Source organism: Chiroxiphia lanceolata, chromosome 17 (assembly GCF_009829145.1).
Source record: "Chiroxiphia lanceolata isolate bChiLan1 chromosome 17, bChiLan1.pri, whole genome shotgun sequence".
Classification (NCBI taxonomy): Eukaryota; Metazoa; Chordata; class Aves; order Passeriformes; family Pipridae; genus Chiroxiphia; species Chiroxiphia lanceolata.
The window spans coordinates 4,109,675-4,129,166 of record NC_045653.1 but is presented as its reverse complement, the minus strand read 5'-3'; the positions used below and the strand labels follow the sequence as shown (position 1 = coordinate 4,129,166).

At 40.7% G+C, this 19,492-nt stretch overlaps 1 protein-coding gene across 4 annotated transcripts in view; it reads left to right on the top strand.

The window, feature by feature from the left end:
* Positions 1-316: 316 nt before the first annotated feature.
* Positions 317-19,492, top strand: part of SULF2 (sulfatase 2) — a 118,262-nt gene continuing 99,086 nt past the window's right edge. Inside the window, exons 1-3 of one of the 4 annotated variants that reach the window (XM_032704545.1) lie at positions 350-364; positions 647-726; positions 9,822-9,910. The gene's annotated coding sequence lies outside the window, so the exon portion shown is untranslated. Of the gene's footprint in view, positions 365-586; positions 727-9,821; positions 9,911-19,492 lie in introns of those variants that run through there. The other 3 variants (XM_032704546.1, XM_032704551.1, XM_032704552.1) reach the window with 3 other exon arrangements.

The window sequence follows — 19,492 nt, the reverse complement described above, 5'->3', positions numbered from 1 at the left end:
CGCCGCCCACCCCCCGCCCCGCTCGCTGCCCCCGCAGCGCCGAGGGGCGGCGATGCCGGCGGGGGGAGGCGGGGGAGGCTCCTCGGAGGGGCCGCGGGCTCCCTGCGGTGCCCCCGGCTCGGCGGCGCTGGGGCGGGAGCCCCCGGCGAGGGGCTGGAGGAGGCGCCTCGCAACAGATGGTGGCTGCCGGCTCCTGGCGCGGCCCGCATTGGCCAGCGGCGCGGCCCGGGCGGGGAGAGGGCGGGCGGCGGCGGCCCCGCGGCGGGAGCGCAGCGCCCGCAGACCCGGCTCGCTCGCCTCCCGTGTGGCGCCCAGACCACCCCAGCCCGGGCCGGCCGTCGCCTATCACGGCTCGGGGCCACCTGTGAGTGTCCGCCCGGCGGGGCTCGCAGCCGGCCGGGGCCGCCGGGAGGGTTCAGGCGGCGGGGGCGGGAGGCCCGGAGGGCGCGGCTCCCTCACGGCTGCTGCTGCGAGCCGGAGCCGCCGCCTCCTTCCCCGCTCCGAGCCGCGCGGGAGGGAAGCGGGAAGGGGTGGGGGAGATTGTCCTCCCTGGGCGGGAGCCTGAGTCCGTGGCGGGGAGATTTTTATCACCTGTAGGTGAGGAACCCCCCGCGCCAATTCCCACCTCCCCTTCCCTTCATTGCAGCCTCGTCGGTGCGGAGCCACCTGTGAGTAATTAATTAGCCGGTGTCGGTTCTCGGCGCGCCGTGGCCCGGGGGCTGCCAGGTGAGGAGCGGAGATGCGCGGGGAGGGACTCGCCCAAGGTCATGCGGGGAGGCATTGGCTGAGCTGGGAAATAACATGTGCCGGGCTAAAAACTTCTGCTTCCCAGTCGTGTGCCGGGCTGTTCGACAGCCCTGTAAGGCTGCAGGGCTCCAGGCATAAATCTGGGAGAGCTGTAGGTAGGTCTCTAATTAGCTACTTGTTTTTTTTTTTTTTTTTTTTTAAATCATTATACTTTTAAGAGTTACGTATGGATGTTAAACCTTGCCGAGGTGCGGTATCTGTGTCATCCACCTTGTTTTCTGCGAGCTGCTCATGTGTGGATGAACACATAACTGATCGTACTTTTCTGTGACTAATGTGAAAATTCAATAGGAAACTAATGGCAAAAATATGATGGCTTTTTCTAAACTTTTCTCCTGGCAATAAATATTGTCTTTGCTATTAGCAGTGGATGTCGTCTCATGCCATCAGACAGCAGTTGTGAAAAGCTCCTTAATTGCTTAGGTGGCGGCTGCATTCCAAAATTAACCTGCAGTGCAATAGCTTTTTTCCTCAGTGTAGGTGAGATGTAAAGCGTGGTGGGCCATGCTTTAAGAACTTAAGCACTAGAGTACAGTGTGGTCAGGACTTCTCCAAAGGATGCAACTGGAGCAATAGTTTTGGTGCTAGCTGTATGCATAGCAGTTCTCTCTCCTTCCCTCTCTCGTCCAGATGTAATTTTAAGAAGTTTTCGTGAATGTATTCTTCTGCAGCTAACGTGCAGGGTTTCTTTTGAATTTCTCGTTATGTGAAAGTAAAACTGACACGTTCAAGGATGTCTTTTAGATTAAATGTATTATGTGAGTTTTCCAAGTCAGTCCTCTTCATAGAATTTGATTATTCCTAGCATTTCATAATGTGTCCTGCAGCAGTGAAACTTAAAAGTTTAAGCATGCTGTTCAAAGCCTAAACTGTTCCTGCTACCACCTTTCTGAGTTTTACCTTAGTTGCTCTGCTTGGTTTTTGGGTGGTGGGGGAATGGAATCAGCAAGAGGATTAGGGAAACACTCAAAATATTAGTGTAAATACAACACCTTTATTTTTAATCTGTATTAGGGAGTTAGGTGAACTCTGGACACTCATCAGCACAAATCATGGAATTCAAGGCAAGGTTTCTGGTAGTAGGGGGTTTTCATACTATAGATGTTTTGTTATTTGAATGTGGAGAGTTGTATGCGTTTGTTTCAGTCTCATTCAGAAAATACAGTGGTTTTTTCAAATCATTTAATGGATTTTTTTTCCTGGACTTTGATATTTAAAAAAAAAAAAGACACTCTTAGTTATGATTTGGCTATATAATACAAGGGGGGCTTGTTTGTTCCCTTGTATTTGGAGGCTTTTTTCTGCATTAGACTCCTTACAAGGAATCTCAGTCTGGGTAATTTCTAGCTCAAAGTATTTGCCCTTGCTACATAAACTCATTTTGGTTAGTTTGGCCTTTCACTACTAGTTTCTCTGTCATTTCTCCTAAATGGATAGGAAAATGTCTGTAGCTTTTTTTTTTTTACTTAAGTAGCTAATACTATTTCATTAAACAAGATGTTAAGTTGGAATAGATGATACTTTGCTATGGCTATGTTTTGTTTTCAAGCGAGTGTGTATTTTAGTGTTGTGACTTCTTCCAAGCATTTCTGTATTTTAGTGTTGTGACTTCTTCCAAGCATTTCTGTTGTGAGGATCTCAGGTGGGAAGAGTTTTACAGGTGCTTATCCACAAAATAGTAAATAAAAGAGACACGGTGGTATTAAATTTGCAAATATAACTTGATTTATGTACATGAATAAATGTACTCTCTGTTGCGAGTGAGAGATGAGGTGATGGAATAAAGCAAATACTTTTGCTGTGTAGTGGCAGATGTGTATTTTTGAGTGGGGTTTATTTTGTTTGTTTGTTTTGTCTTGTTTTGTTTTGCCGTTTCCTCCCTCTTCCCAGTCGTGTTAGTTTCCAATGCATGTGGATATTTGTTTAACTTTTGGAAGTTGCCGGGATTTCTCTGTATAGTTTATTGCTGGTTAACTGCCCCCCCCCCCCCACTGCCTGTCCCCACCACCCTCCCTCACCCCTCACACAAATGGTGCCAGGGGAGAAGTTCTGAAATGACAGTGCAAGTTCGATAAGGGAAGGTTTCAGGTAATTAGTGGTTGACCTCTGTGGGAAGAAAAAGGATGTGTAATGTTTCTGAATTCCATAAAAATGGTGTTCTAGTTTCTGTTGTTGTTGTTATTTTGTATTTCTGCGTATATTTTCTGGCATTGGTTCACCTTCCACAGTAAAATCAGAATAGCAGCTCGCAGTTCAGCGAGTTTAAGCAGTATGTTGTGAAATAAAAGGTCTGATGAGTAATCACTAGTACTAATTAGCCATATTTAATGGGTTGTTAGGAGATAGATTAATTTTATTCTGACACTATCAGGCTATTAGTTGTCGCTAATCTGCATATTGTATTCTAAAATGAAGGTTGCAACTTTATGGTGGTGGGTAAACAACTGTAAATATCAATACCTCAAAAGAAATAACATAAGTATTGGATGAAGTCTCATTGCTCCTGAAAGACATGTTCCATTTAGGAAGAGGCAGCATCTTATTTCAAGTTCCTGAAAAGAAAGCAATTGAATTGCCTGCCTTATTTGAAGACTTTAGCCAGCAATCATTGTGAAAGGCTGAAATTATTGATCCCCGAGGTAGGAAGTGCTGTAAACAGTGGTTCAGCTGTGATCTGACAGTTTGATCATCCCTGTCACTGTGTCCTGGACTATGACTCTCCAGCTTAATAGATGAATTCATTGTATTTAAGAACTTGTGGTTTCAAGTAGTATTTGGGAAAGGATGATTGTGCATCTAAAGGATACTGAAGTGTGTCTGGTGCTGATTTTATTTTCAGTCGGGGAAACTGAGTAAGGAAAACTTCTTAAAGAGGTTTTTGGTATCTGCAAGTCCTGATCAACTGACCTGTGACAGATTCTCTTAGATCTGCTTCTGGATTTTTCTTCTGGATTCTGTCTTTGTGGTTGAAGTGCTAACAATGTGAAGTTCTTTGTGCATCCTTTTTTGCAGTGTTATTTCCTGCATGTTATCCCAGAGCTAGCACTGTTCAGTGGAGGGAGAGAACACTGGTCAAAAGGACAGGAGTGTGTTTTAGGGTGGAGTTTTTGTTGCTCTGTTTTTACAGCTTTAATATGAGAATCCTAAGCCAATACATTTTACTTCTGTGACTGAAACATGAAGCCTTAGAAATTGCAGCTTCCTTCTAAGGAAAGTTAAGGTACCAAAACCTAAAGTTCCAATTCTTCTCCCACTCTAAATACTTGGTAGGTGCATGATAAGAAAAGACTAGTAGTTAATGGATTTTTGTTTTCCCCTGTATTACAGTATCAGCAGCATTTGAAGGACTTTCTAAATAATCTGACTCCCTTATGTCATCCTTTCTTTTTCAGAGGAGCTGGGTAGAAGACACGAATGGCTTAAAGATAAAATTATATGGTTTTGCTTTTAGAGAGCTTTTTTCATAGATAGTATGTGCAGAGAAGTTATTTTACAAAATGTGACTGAGCTGTGCATACAGAAGGGCAAGATGGTGTAGTTGCCATTGAAGACAACACTGCAACGTGTCTTCTGCCTTCTAAATCACTAAGTAAATCTTTAACTCTTGCTGGATGTCTCGTAGTCTCATGGTGGAATGGTTTTTGTGATCCTTTTGGACTCTCTTCTGACTGCACACTGATGAAAGTGGAGGCATCTGTAAGAGTATATATAAATGAGTTCTAATTAGTGCATCTAAATCTCTGTCAAATGGTCTGTCTTTAGTCACACTTGTTTGATAGTCTAACTGTAGAATCAAAGAAGTCTTTAAAATTCTATCACATTTCCTTGGTTGTGATATTTGTGTGGGTTCTCTTGGTGCTGTCTGCTGGAGAACAGACTTGCAACCACCAGAGCTTAGCTGTGATACGAGACCTTGTAGGTTCAGTAACTGTTCACAGTGTGATATTAATGGTGTTAAATTGGCATCATCAGTGGTATTAACTGATTTCCTCATTCAGACTGTGACATTTGTTTGGTACAAGGATGATTAAACATGTGCAAACATTCTACGTGCAGTAAAAGGTCTTTGGGCCCTGACAAATGATAAATGAGAAGATTACAGGTTGTAGGAAAATGTCATTCCTTGGGAATCTGTCCTCTGGCAAGACAAAAATGTTCCCCTCTAAGCAGTGAAGGATTCATTCTCCCTTTTCACATCCTTAAATAATGCTGGAGACTTTTTTACATACTTAACACATGTTGGTGTCTCTTCCTTTTTTTCAGGCACTGCTGTTGAATTGGGATTTGTCCTGGTTTTGTTAAGCAAATAGTCCAGCAGTGCACTGTAGAAAAGTGCTGTAGCCTCAATTAACCCCTCCTATAATCTTCTGGAAAATTTTAAGTCTGTCTTATGTTTTTGTTTTTAACAGCTGTAGTTCACTTATTAAGTCCTTTTCCATCAGATGATTGTACATAATACAAACTTGCATATTGAACTGGTGCATGCATTAATTGTACATAATACAAACTTGCATATTGAACTGGTGCATGCATTAATTGTACATAATACAAACTTGCATATTGAACTGGTGCATGCATTAACCACGACTTCAGAGAAGGCCTTTAGGGAAAGGCTCAGTCCAGTTTCAGATGTTCCTCGTGACTTTCTTCCCCTTCCTGTCTGTCACAATGTAAGGATTTGTAGTGTCATGTTGGAGTGCTAATAGTGCTTGCTACAGAACATAAAAGCTTCAACAATATGATGTATTTGCAGTAGTTTATTACCAAATGCAATTTATAAGTAAATTTTCTATCTTCTGCACCAATGGTGTAAAGTGTGACTGAGTACTGCACTTCAGCCACTGCTGTTCATCTCTTTAAAGGGTACAGCTGAAGTTGCTGTGCTATCAAACAGTAAAACTAAATTGTGAGTTCATCCTGCTTTTATATTGCAGTATGGCTGCAGTTTGAAAAGAACCAGACAGCCCTGACAGTTACAGCCATTTTCAAAATTACAAACATAATTTTCGGATACTTAAAAATTTTTTGCCAGTCTTTGCAAGAACGGAAAAGTTACAAGCAGTTAAAAAAACAGTTATGTGAAATTCTAAAAAGAATAAAAATAATTGAAAGGTTTAGCTAGCAAAAATATCTTTCTCCCCTTCTTCTGGAAGTGAGATTTGCAAATAGCAACCCTATAGGATTATTAGAGATCTGTATCTATTAAAAAAAAAACCAACACCTAAACCCAAGCACCTAAACACAGCACAAACCCAGGATTCAGTTTTTTTCAAAATTGAATGGACCCATTCCATTTAGAAGAAGGTCTGATGCCTCTGCTCATTCTGATACCTCTTGAATGTGGATTCTTGCAAACTTTTCTAGGACATGGCTCCCAAGCTATTGAGGCATGTAATTTGATTTATGCCAAGATAACTAATAGCCAAGCACAATCTAATGCGTTCATGGTTATTTGGATGGATCTGAGATAAACCACCAGATACTGAACTTTGCAAGTCTGATTCAGAAACAAGTGTTTTAAGCAAGAAAATGTTCTCCAGTGCAACAGGATCTTCAAAGAAGTGAAGGCTTTAATTTTTAAACAACTGTGTGCAGCACTGTGGGAAGGGAGATGAGGGAATGGGAATAGAACCTGAATTTGGCAAGTTTTATATAGCAAAGCAGAATGTATGCCTCATGATATTTTAGTACCAGGAGATAGAAGGAGTACCTTGGCACCAGTAATGTTTAAAAGCTGAACCTGCAATGAAGCACTTCCCTCATTTAAGTCTTTGGCTGCATTTCTAGAGATTGAGGAATTGTTTTTCATCCCATATTGCTGGGAGCTGTCAAATACTGGCATTTTTTCCTCTTAAGGAACTGTCCTGAAAACATAATACAGGAACTCCCTAGGAAGAATCTAGAGGAAAGGAGCAAAAGGATCTATGCTCTAAAATAATTATTACCCCAATAAGCAAAGACTGAATTAGTGTCCTGGAATTAGATGAGAAGCCAAACAGAATTCCTTCTTCCTAAGATTTTGAGAAAGCCTGTGATTTCTCCCCTGTCCTTTGACAAGGTGGTGTGCTCTGTGACTTACTCTAGTGATCTTGGGCAGAGGGTCCTGAAAATAAGCTTACAGTATGAACATGCAGTACGTGTGGGTGGGGCTGACATGGTCTTCTGCATTTCATATTGCATTTCAAAGAACAGGAGTTGAGTACCCAGGAAAGCTGTGAGAAGTTCAGCAGGTTAGATGGACATCAGAGCTCTATATACCTCCTTTCTCCTGTGGAGCAAAGGTGTAGGCTGGCTGAGCTCCAGGGATCCCTTCATTTTGGAATCAGCCCTCTGTGATCAGGTTGTACTTGATTGCTGTACTGCTGAGGTAGAGGTATATAATGCTTCCCACATTCTTATTTAAACAGTATAGTTACTTGTTAGAACCCCCATCCCTGTGTTAATATTTAGCAGAGTTGTAGTAGTGAACATTAAGCTTGAAGAGGGATCAATTCCCAGACTTTCTCCATTTATCAGTAACCTGCTGAATCAGGTTCTCTGAATAAGTACTCTTTTGAGTATTTTGATTTTTTTTTTAAGGTATTTCTGCTATGTGTATTAATGGAACTGCTTCAGTTGTGAAGCACTTAGTTTAGGTTTGTGTTTCTCATCAAATTCAGTTACTCTGATTTCTCAGTCTCAGAGTATCACTAGCAGGATGAATGTGTTCATGCTGTGGATTGTGTTTGTATCTGATTCCATGTTCCCTATACAGGATGGAGACAAGGCAGCTCTGGTGGCAGAGATGGGTGTGACAGAACCCCGTGAGATTAGATTCATCTCTCTGGATTTATTGCACTTGCTTCTTTTCAAGCTGCTAGTAACATCAAGGAAAGTAGATTTAAAACCAGCTGGGGCCAAAATCAAGGTAGTGATAGGAGTAGGAAGAATCTGGAAGTGCACCATTGCCTGGTTGTGTCAGGCTTCAAGAGGCACTAATACCATTCCTACTTTTCAGAATGTGTAAATATTCGTCTTTATACAGGATTTTAAGTTTGATTCCTGTAGTTTTCACTGGTATGGTATTAAGGAAAGAGAAATGGGTCTGTATGTAGAAGAAATCTGTGACAAAAGAGTATTTCAAAGACAGATTTCCTGTCTAAGATAGAAAATAAACTCTTTGCAATACTTACTTCAAATTGACCTTTTCCATGTGTGTATATAAAATGCTATCAATTACACTGCAAAGTAAGAATATATTTTTATTCTTACCTGAACCAACACTAAATCAGCTTGCCAGACACTGAAGTTTTAATGCTCAATAAGGTTTCCTCATGCAGCACTCTTAGTGTTTCTTTAATTGTCTGGGTACTGAATTTTGCCGTTCTCTTTGACCTCAGGGCAGAGGCTCAGCTCCCAATATCACGTTGATAACTCCCCTTTTTAGTCTTCCATGTGTGCATTCATTGCATGTGCAGTGATGAGGCAGCAGTTGGAGCATTCAGGATGCTCCCTGGGAGCTACAGAGGCTTAGGAACCAAATGTCTGCCCAGTCTTAAAAGCCAGTAGGAGTTATGTCTACATGTGGAGTTCTAAGCAATCTACCTGTGACAGGACTGCTGAGTGAGTTGTGAAAGGGCAAGGGGATATCTAATTTGTTAGAACAAAAATCAGTGGCAGTGGCTAGCTGGAGTTTTCCATCAGTTTACCACAGTGATGCTGGAATTAGTTCTTTTCTTTCATTAGTTCTTTTCTTTCATCTGTGGCATTTGCTTTTGTTTTCTCTTCCCTGCCCCCACGCACCTTGGTCCAGAATCTAGATTGAAAGCAGATCACTGAAAGGACACAAAATGAATTTCTGCTCTGTGTCTGTGATCCTTCTTAAGTTATGGTGTGTATTTCTGTATTCAGATCTTTTGAGGTATACTTGACAAATAGCTGCTCTGGAGTTGTTTAGCACTTTATTAGCCATGCCAGAATTTTTTCATATTAATACACTATTGTTGGGGAGTTTGAGAATTTGTGGGGATTTTTACATGTAATAAAGAAGTAATATGCCCTTATGGTGAAAGCAGGTACTGTTATCTTGGGCTTCATTAGGAGGAGTGTTGCCAGCAGGTCAAAGGATCTGGTCCTTGCCCTCCACTCAGCACCAGTAAGGCTGTGCTGGGTGCTCTGTGTCCATTCTGTGCTCACCAGTACAGGAGAGAAATGGTCGAGCTTGGGAGAATCCCCTGAAAGGCCACAAAGTGTTTAAGGCTGAGAGGGCTGGGACTGCTCAGCTGGCAGAACATAAGGCTTGGAGGGGGAAATATCTTCAAGTTAGATAGACACCTGCAGGAGGGGTAAAAAGCAGACAGTCAGGCTCTTCTCTGGTGTTCAGTGACAGAGGAGGCAATGGGCAGAGAGTGAAACACAGGAGGCACTGTCTGAGCATAAGGAGACATTTCTTTACTCTGAGAGTGACTGAGCACTGGACCAGGCTGCCTGGAGATGTTGGAGTTTCATTCCTTGCAGATAATCAAAAGCTACCTGGACATGGTCCCGGGAAATAAGCTTGGGATGGCCCTGCTCAAGCAGAGGGGTTGGACCAGGTAACCTCTAGAGGTCCCTCCTAAGCTGAACAACTCTGTGACAAACTGCAGACTGCTTCCAGTCCCGTTGCTGGTCAGCCTGCTGAGTTGGGCTGCCTCCATGTCTTCTGTCGTGTTGTGATTGTGCTTGGCACGATGTGTTTATGTAATTTTGTTTCAGTTTTGAATTTTGCCCAGAAGGCACTGCAGTGGCCAGTCACTTAACTTGTACAATTGGACTGTCCTGTAAACAATGAATTACTAAAGCTGGTGCACAAAAGCAAGGACTTTGCAAAATGGGGAAGAGAGAGCTTCCAGAAGAGCTCGGAGAGTGTGCTCTTAGAATGATGTATAAAAGAAAACTGGAAACTCTGTACTGATACCCTAGAAGTCTCAAGTGACTTGCAAAAGGACTGGGAAAATTATACTCTCTCCTAAATATTCTTTGGTTTTTTATATTAGGTGGCTGTGTACCTGGCAAATGTTCCCAGACTGAGAATGGCATGATGTGGAGGGCACTGCAGTGAAAGTGTTAAATGCCCCTTTCTTTGGTATGTTTTTACTCTTCATTGCATTTATAATGTGAATTATTGCAGACCTGTCTGTGAAATAATGATGGGATACAAGAATTCAGGGCTAACTTCATTGCAAGTCATCATAGTCACAGAGCAGGAAAAAAAATATCAGCTGTTGCATTTTCATCACTTGATGGATTATTGGAAATCACTTTGAAGAGGAGATGTCTGATGCTTTTCCATTCCTTGAGTAACTGATTAGATGTGAAGATTAGTAGTGCAATGCTATAAATGCTCTACCACTGAAACCATTTCACCTAATAAGTTTACCTGCAGAAAAACTACCTGGTTCTTCTCAAGGCTTTAAAACTTGCATTTCTGCTGTGGTTTGGAGGAACTGTAGAGGGTCTGAGTTCCAAGTAACTTCAGAAATTCTCACACCCATTGCACTAATTTAAAAATACATGCCTTGTTAATGAGCAAGTGTGCATCCATTGTGCACCTTGGGAAGAGTGCTGCTGTGGAGATTGTCTTACAGTTAGTCATCTTTCACTGTGATCTAGTCTTGTGGATACCCAAGTACCTTCTTCTTAGTGCTAATAAATTCTTTAATGCAGAAAACTCTAAATCCCTTAATTAACAGAAAAGCTTAATATGTGCTTAAAGGCTCTGCTGAGTTTCAGGCTGCTGCTTTTATGGATGCAGAACTGCTGCCAGAAAGATTCCAGTTCAGCTGGATACAAATATTGCAACATATAAGACTGACTTACACAGGATGAAATGGAGCTTCAGTGCACAAACACCTGAAGGATGAGCATGAGTGCCCTCTTTGGAAAGAGTTATTTGATTCTGCTTTCAGTGAAATATCAGATATTTAGTATTGCCCACTTTCCAAAAACCCCTTGCCACAGAGGGAGCCAACATTGCCAAAGGCAAAGAAATGGAATAACTGCAGGTTGTGTTTGGTGAGATGTGTTCCTTTGCAAGAATCCAGCACAATGCCAGGTTTCTGAGTTTCATCCATGAGCAGGAGGTAATGTTTGTGCTTGGACAGTCAGCTGTCTGGCTTGCAGACAAGATGACCTCTGCCCATCAATGTGAATTCTGTTTGGAAATGGGACTCAGAACTTCTGGAGTAGGCCTTTCTTGCCTAAAGTCTTAACTTGTGCTGTAAGGCAGTAATTTTTGAGCACTGACCATTTTAAACCTCATGCTGAACAACAAGGCGTTTTCCTCCTCTTCCTGTCACTGATACTTTTACTTGGCTTTGTTGGGGTGGGTTGAGAGCCAGCAGCAGAATTTAAATGAATTAGGAGTGACAGATGTCTGATTCTTGGATTTGCTATTATTCAAATACTTCTAAAATAATTACCTCTAGGCCAAATGCTTGGCTATTTCCAGTCCCCTGCCATTCCAGTTTTGCTTTAAGGTAAGAAATAAAGAGTTCCCTTGCATAGAAAAGCCTCCAGAATAGATCTAATGCAACATTCCCACGTTGGATCTACTGCCTCAAATCTTGTTTCCTCTTGCCACAGATGTAGTGGAGCATCTTGGGGAAGGGGCAAAAATACTGTGTGTTTGGGTGAAGCTGTCTGCTAAAAAATACAACTGATGGGAAGGAGGGTATCAGCTCTGGGTTCTACCTGTTGGGCAGACCTTTGTTCTAGGGTGGGAAAATGACTTAGAACTTATTCAGGTGTCTCTAAACTGAGCTCTGATCTGTGGACACACAGATACTCCAGATTTTGCAGAGTCTCTGCACTCTTGGAATTAGCTTTTATACAGCAGGTTAATGTGGTTTTGTACTTTTAATAAATATATTTGGATATCTGTGCTTAAATTTTTGAGGGGGAGTTGAAATAGCTGTGGAGTTGTATTGATTTCACTGGAAGCTCAGAGTTCTACAAATTGCACTGATTAGGTGTCGAAATGAAATTTCAGGATTAAGGCCCCTTCAGATTAGTATCTTTTTTATTTTCTTTTCTCCAACCAACTGGTCTACCAAAATCTTCAATGTTTCTGAAGACTTTTGGAGATAACCAGGTGAAAACTATAATTTACATCGTGTTCTGAAATAAACAAAACATTGTGAGGATATTGATTTGAACCTGATTTACTTTTAAATTTTTCTTCAGATAATTAAAGTTAAAATAAGTATTTTCTGCCATTGTAACGAAACAGTAAACAATTTTTTGGTGTATAATTCAGTGTTGCAGTTGCTAACTGTTGACCCTGGCTTTATACTATTAATATAGTATAATAGTATACTATTTATACAGGAATTTTTTTGACTGTGAGTTAGCAGTCAAGTGGAAGCCAAGCTGAAGCAACTACTCTGATGAATGACATCTCAAAACAGAAAGAATGTTTTTTAATAACTTAAGGCATTGCCTGTAGAAAGGGAGAACAGGATTTGCAGGCTGTTCATAACCTTAATTTCTGAAAGGTGCTGTGTGTGTGGGGGTGGTGCCTGTGTGTGTGCATTACAAATTTAAAGTTATTTAGAGAACCCAGAGAGAAAAAAGGGGCAAACCTAAAACTTTGAAGGCTTCTGATGTTTTCTGTGACTGCTGTGGTGGATAAACCAGGTTACTCTCTTGCTTTAATTACATGTGTGAAGAAATTTAATGGAGACTGCCTGTATAGTAAGGAAATTTTATATCAGCAGCAGAGAAATCATTAACACTGAATCTGAGCTCTTAGTTTCCGTGTTAGCACGTGCTCAGCTGCTTCATCCTTCATCAGCTAATGTGTAGTGAGATGCTGTTCTGCATTATTAAATTAAATTACTATAAGCAGCCTTGCAGAGCAAGGTTGTTGGTGCTGAGCACCCAACATCCATTGGAAGCTACTGTTGCAAAGTGATGTTGATTTAAAACAAACCTAAAGCAAGGTCAGAATTTTCCAGTGTGCTGATTTCCTTACAGACATGTGTTTGTAGCAATATGAATTTCAATATCTTGTTGACACTGGTGTCTAGCACATATGTCACAAATCCTAAGAAATGCAGTGTAGTCCTGTGGTGTAGTATTAAATAAATTTTTTTCAGTTATGCTTTTGAATTATAAAGAAAAGGCCAAAGCCAAACCTGAAATAAAATTTGAAAGCATCACAGGTAAAGGCAGTTAAAGGGTCTCTGTTTTAAAAAAAAATCTGCTCTGTGGATTTATCTCAGTGACTTAGTTCATTTGACTCTTGATCACATTTCTATTTTAAATTTTTTTTCCTGGTATGATAGTCCCAGAATTAGATAAACCATTTGCAGATCAGGATTTTAGAACACTGAACCACAATATGGTAGTTTCTATACTCTTTCTCCTATTCTTTCCTTATATGCTGTGAGAAAATGATCTGTCTAGTTTTGATTTATTTTGCACAACATGAACTCAGCTTGTTAAGTCCAAGTCAATTATAATGAAATGTTTGAGCATATGTCAGCTTCCCAGAAAATTGTGTTGTGTAATCCTGCACTTCACTATTCTGACAAGCTGAAGAAATATTTCCAGTAGAGGAATCAGAAGAAATGAATCATCATCTGTGGGGAGATGAAGGGGGAAAAAAAAAAAAGGCAAAAATCGTGCCCTGTATGAATTAAACTTAATTTACTTTTGAGTGAACTCAGGCTACCTCTAGAAAGGTTATAACCCAGAACAGCCCCTGGTACTGCAAAACAGTGTTCAAGTTGTTTGTTGTATTCACCCTCTGTACTTGGCTGACACAGAAGGAAAGATCATCAGCTGTGGAAGGAACTTCTTTGAACCCCTGATCCCAGATTCCGTGGCTGCTCTTGCAGTCAGTGGCCTTAGGAAGGGTATCTGTCAGACTTCTCTTAGTTTAATGTATCTTTAGTGCTGCTTTGTGTTCTGAAGGAAGTAGTCCAAGTTTAGTAGTTCCATTATATAACCTCCTGTTGAAGGAAATAAAAGTTAATGTTGTTCTGTATTATCCTCTTTCCTTTGTAAGCATGTGTTCTACAGAAACCTCTGATAGAGAAATTATTGCACTTCAGGTGGGAACCCCTGCAGAAGATGTCAACTGTTCTTTGTGGTACAAGCCTTAGAGTTCCAAGCTGGAGCTATTTACTGCAGATAGGAACTTGTAATTTTATTTGGGTTTGATCACCATATCTCAGCAATCCTGTTCGTGGTGCACAGGTTTTGGAAAACACAAGACTGAGATTGAAATCACTTTCAATACATTTTAGTTCACTGCAAATTGTTCTGATATGTCGGGGTTACTCTTCTACTTGAGTAGCTTGATTTGCTTTTACTTCTTTAGAAAACCTTGTGTGGCAATATCTAAGTAGCTTTTCTCTTTAAATGGCAGTAAAAGGAGGTAGCTGGGAAAGTGGCCACTGTAGTGTGCTGTGTTCACACTGATGGAGTTGGGAGAGGGGAACATCATCCATTTCTGCCTTGCTAAATAGGGCAAGGATGTTGCACAGCTGTTTCAAGACCTTCTATTTTGGGGTGGTTTTGTAAGCAGTACTGTGCTGCATAAGGTGGTGAAAACATATTTTGAATAATGGAGTACCTCTGTTTCAGCAGAAATTGGAAAATGGCATGTGTTTTATTGGTCTACTTAAAAAAAAAAATCTGTTTAAGAATCTCCAGAGTAAAAATAGTACTGGGACACTGCAGATAAATAACACACTGGTCTAGTCCATTATTTTCATTCTCACACCAAGGCAGTCACAAAGATGTGTCAAGCCCAGTGTTTTATCTCTTGTTGCAGCTGATAAAAGGCACCCAAGCATGTCAGAAGAACCCAGACGTAGAGAAATATGATACTGAGAAGTCCCTATGGCTCAGCAAGTTCTGCAAGTTGTACTGGGCTTACAGTGTCACAATTAATAAACCTTGATGGATTTTCTTTGCCTGTGAACGTATCTTTTCACTAAATTGAACCTCTTTTGTGGTTTAACAATTTTTGACCGTTTGTGTTTGGATTCTTTCATAACTGAAGCTTTCTTCTACATGGTAATTTGTAGTTTTGAGCCCTTCAGTGAGGTGGTATGAAGAGAAGGGAAATAACTTCAGGATAGGTGCATAAGTGTGATTAGAATAAGATTGCTCAGGAGAAAAAAGGCAGCAGAAAAAGAGAGGAAATTCTTTGTTAGACAAATGGCAGGTTGAAAGAGAACAGTTCCAATGAAAGAAAAAACTTAACCATTCTCTGTGACTTAGTTTTTTTTAAAAAAATAATACTTGTTAATTTAAAACTGTGTTCCAAGTCCCAGGCAAACTTTGTGTTCAGAAGAAGCAGCAATTAAAATTGCTTATCTGATGACCTATGAATGTGTTTGGTAGATTATGAAGGTTATTGTGTTCAAGTTGCAATATGATAAGGATTATTTTGACTCCTAGTAGGCAAAGAGCTGAGGCTGTTAATAAACTAATTGCCCAGAAAGCCTTTTGCAGGTTGATTTACTACTGTGTTATAAAAAGGTGTCTCAGGAAGGTGACACTGTTTAGCTGGCCACAAATTTGAGATATTGTTGAACATTACACATCATCTTCTGGAGGAGGGGGAAAACCAAACTCCAAACAATGACACTAAAGCAAGGACACTAAAGCATGTGGTGTGGAAACCACATTGTATTGGTCATGATTTGGGTGGTGGTTTTTCTGAACTCTAAATGCTGTTATGCTTCCCATCAGCTGCTCTAGACACCCTGTGCTGCAGAAATTGTACATTCACGTGGTTATGGAGCTGCACTGGATAGTGCTACAGAATTTAGTTTAGTTAAACACTGGTTTTATTTTTTTTTTCAGTTGTGATCTCGATGTGAGTTTAGGCAAGAGCCCCATTTCTGTAGCTCTGCAAGAAGTGGAGAAGAAAAATGTTATGTTTGCAAGTTCCTAATGCAGGTGCTATATGCTATAGGAAAGCTACATGCTTTTATAATAAGCTTTAAAAAATTTACTGCAGAGAATGAAAAAAAAAAGTCTTCTGTTCTTGCTTTAGATTTATTTAGTTGTTTATTCCATCTAATCCTATTTCAAGGCTTTAAGATCAACCTGCTTCAAAAGGAAAAAAAAAAGTAAATCAACACCTTTGGTTTGAAATCTGTTACACTTCAGTGCAAAACCAGAGAATGTTATTTTGCTTTTTTTCTTTGAGCTGCTTAGGTGTGGATTTTTGAGCTTTTCTACAGCTGTGCAAGATAAGAGTTAAGTGATTCATGAGGTCATTTAATTTCTAGCAGGTGGAGCTTTCAGAAAATCACCAAGCAGCAGATCCAGTCTGTGCTTGCAGTGGAACACAAACCTCTCGAAGTGCAGCTGCTGTCTGACACTGGGCTGGTACTTGACACCTTTATTTTGTTTGAGCCCTGGTTTGTTAATATATTATCTACACAGCTAATCTGTTGTGCAAAACGTGCTCTCACGTCCCTCTGCAGGCAGGTTTTTTCCTCTAACAAATTGCCCCTTTTGCTCTCTGCCTTCCAGCATTTCCATCTTAGTGTTCTGTTCCCCCCGTGCCAAGCTTTAAATAGAACTTGCTGTCTGTGTCCTTCGTGAGTCACCCATTCATCAGCGTGTGTGATACATTATTAATCCTTAATTTAAGGAGTCAAGTGTTGCTGCTGAAAACCTGCACCTTAACCTGTTTTAATATTACCAAGACGGGTTAAAAAAAAAATCAAAATCATAAATCACACTTGTTTTTCCTATGAGTGTTTTGGAACAAAATTGAACTGCTCTGTTTATACTTATGAAAGCTGATAAACTGGGACACAGGGGGGGAAATCCTTTTTACAGAGGGTGGTGGGGTACACAGTTGCTTCATTTAATGTTGTTCTGCCAGTAAGAACCACCTGCTATTAGTGAAGCTCAAGAACTCTGATCAGGAAGTGCACCTTTTGTGTCTTTAGATGTGTTATAAACAATACCAACTGTAGAAGAAGGAGAGACTGTTCAGATTTTGGGAAGCTTCAGTAGAACATATTATGGTGTGCTGAACTTTGGTAATGTCCCCTGATTTTAGCGTGATTTGTGTTGAGAGCAAAGATACAGGAAACAATGCACTACATGTCTACAAAACTTTCAAGAAATTATTCAGACCCTTTTTTACTCTGATCTTAATCTAGTTTACTCACCTGAGACAACAAGTTAGAGATGTAGAAACGAGTTTGTTTCATTATTAAGTGTGGCCACTTGGAGTTTTTGTTAAATATTCAGTATTTGTGCGTGTATTTGCATACTTGCATTCAGAACCATGTAAGTTGTATGCATGTGTGTGTATACATTGTGCTTTGTACATCAAAATGATGTGAAATTAGTTCAAAGAGGTATGAATTGTCATGACAGACTTGGTGCCCTGGTATCCAAGATACGTTAGCATGCTGATAAGTTACTTGTTTTCCTGCTGTGAGAACTGGTTGCTGTATTTGATTCTTTAGCTGAATACAAACTAAATTAAATCTGCAGTGACCTATATTGTGCTCTAGCTAATGACCCAGTTAACCTCTGGTTAATTTTCTGTCTCTTGGTGTCCTGGGAACAGGGACATGTTTACTTCAGTTGCCACAAACCTTTAGAAATGTGCCACTGGCATTTATTATTCTAGAGCTGTGTGTTTTAACAGAAATTAGCTAATGGGCCATGGGGGTCTGCAGAAGTTGTAGAATGCCAATGAGGAGCTTTCTTTCTTTTTTTTCTCCACCCTGATTTACATTACTAAGCTTTTAGCTTTTCTTGATTTCGTTTTTGTTTCTTGAGTATTGATCTGTCTCCTGTAGAGGAAACAAACTATTTGCTTAACGTGCAGGAGGACATTATTGTTGGCAGCTTCCCAGGGGCTCCCCTCTTTTGCATGCTTTAAATTAAACTAGAACCAGTACAGATATTGGTAGGCAAGTTTGTAACTCATGCAGTTCTGTTATTGCATGGCTGCGTTATGCAAATGAGTCCAAATATAACCATAAAATAATAATGAAGATCTTGTCTAAGGGCAGAGCTGAATACCACTTTTCTGATGCAAATGGGATTCTCTGGCACCTGGGTGGGCTCATCTGTGAAGTGTATGTTCTTTTTCAGGAAATGAAGTTGCACAACAATCCGGAAAAAAAGACGGAATGATTATTCACACCCATGTGCAGTAGCAGTTCATGTTGTCTGTCACAGACCTATTAAGTAATTCATGATCCAAAACAACCTGAACCTTTTCTGACATTTAGAGCATCCAGTGCTTACAGGGTGGGGCTTTGAGAAACAGCTGTTCTAGAGCAAATCCTTTCTGCTCCGTCTGTTCCTTGAAGTTTTTACCACACATTTCCTTTGGAGATGAAATCCTTTCTTATTTTTTCTTTTGCTCATGGAAGCAGCAACAACAGGTAGAAACAACTTCCTGAGTGCTCAGCCTCGTGCTGTTGTGGAGCTGCTCTGCAGAGAGCAGATGGAGACAGTTCCACAGCAATCCTGAGTCCCGTGTTGGCCGTGTAGACAGATGGGTTTGGAGGGGCACTTGGGCTGTTTCAGGACACTTATTCAGACACTTGTTTTATTTTGGGACTTGTTATGACCCAAGAATTGCTTCTTGATGATCATACATTAAAAATACATTGAGAGGGACAGAAGAAATTTCCGTGAGCGGATTCTTGGGAACTTGTCCCGTTCCTCCAGGTGGTTGGAGCACCACATGGAATCAGCAGTGTCTTTGCTCTGTGTGTGCCTTGAGCTCTGCAATTTTGCTTCAGGCCATCTACTTCCACCAGCTGGGGAGAGCTGGTGTTCTTTTTTTATGTGTCCTCATTTCCTTGTTACCTGTAAAAAAACATTGAACACAGAGAGAACATTCCTGAGACAGGACTGTACAACCTTTTTCACTTGCTGTGGAACCACTGCCACCCAAACTGGACTTTGTGTATATTCTACCTGGTGGTTAAATGAATTTCTCCTCTCTTTTAAGAGCCTGTAGGTAAAGGATCCACCACATTATATGCTATTGGGAACTGCAATCCTTATTCTAAGGGGGGAAAAATTGTGATTCTGTAGAAATACTACTGAAGTTATGGTTTGTTATGTTGCTATGATGAGGCTTTGTGCCTGAACTTAAATGATGGAAAAGTGTCCTGTGTTTTCCTGGTATTATTGTTTTGATTTGTTTTCTTATGGCAGAGGAAGAAGCAAAATACCAACCTCTGCCTTGTTTTGGTTTCCTTGCAAATTAAGTCCAAACCAAAGGAATTTTTAAGTTGCAAAAATCCCTCTCTCTTTACTGACTGGAGTGTCTTGAAGGTGAAAACTTTTCCTGTCAGTCATCAGAGAGTACAGGGAATGCTGTGTACAAAGGGAGCTACAGTGCCCCACAGCTTAGTCCCTGGGCTTTTCTGTTTATGAGCTTATTCTGTCAGGGTCTGTTAGTTTTGGTATTGTTAGTGGTTTAACAGGATTTCAGACTTGGTGGTGGTCTCCATGGGTCCTTTCCCTATTTCACCTCTGAGTATTCCTACTGCTGGAGGAAAAAAAGCAACTGTGACTGAGAAGATTGGAATTACACACAGTGTAATTCCCTTATTCTAAACATTTATAAGGGAATTGCTTCTCTTGGTTAGTGGTGCTGAGGAACCAAATTGCCAGCTTTTGAAAGAGTGGGAATATGCTTTTCAGGTAT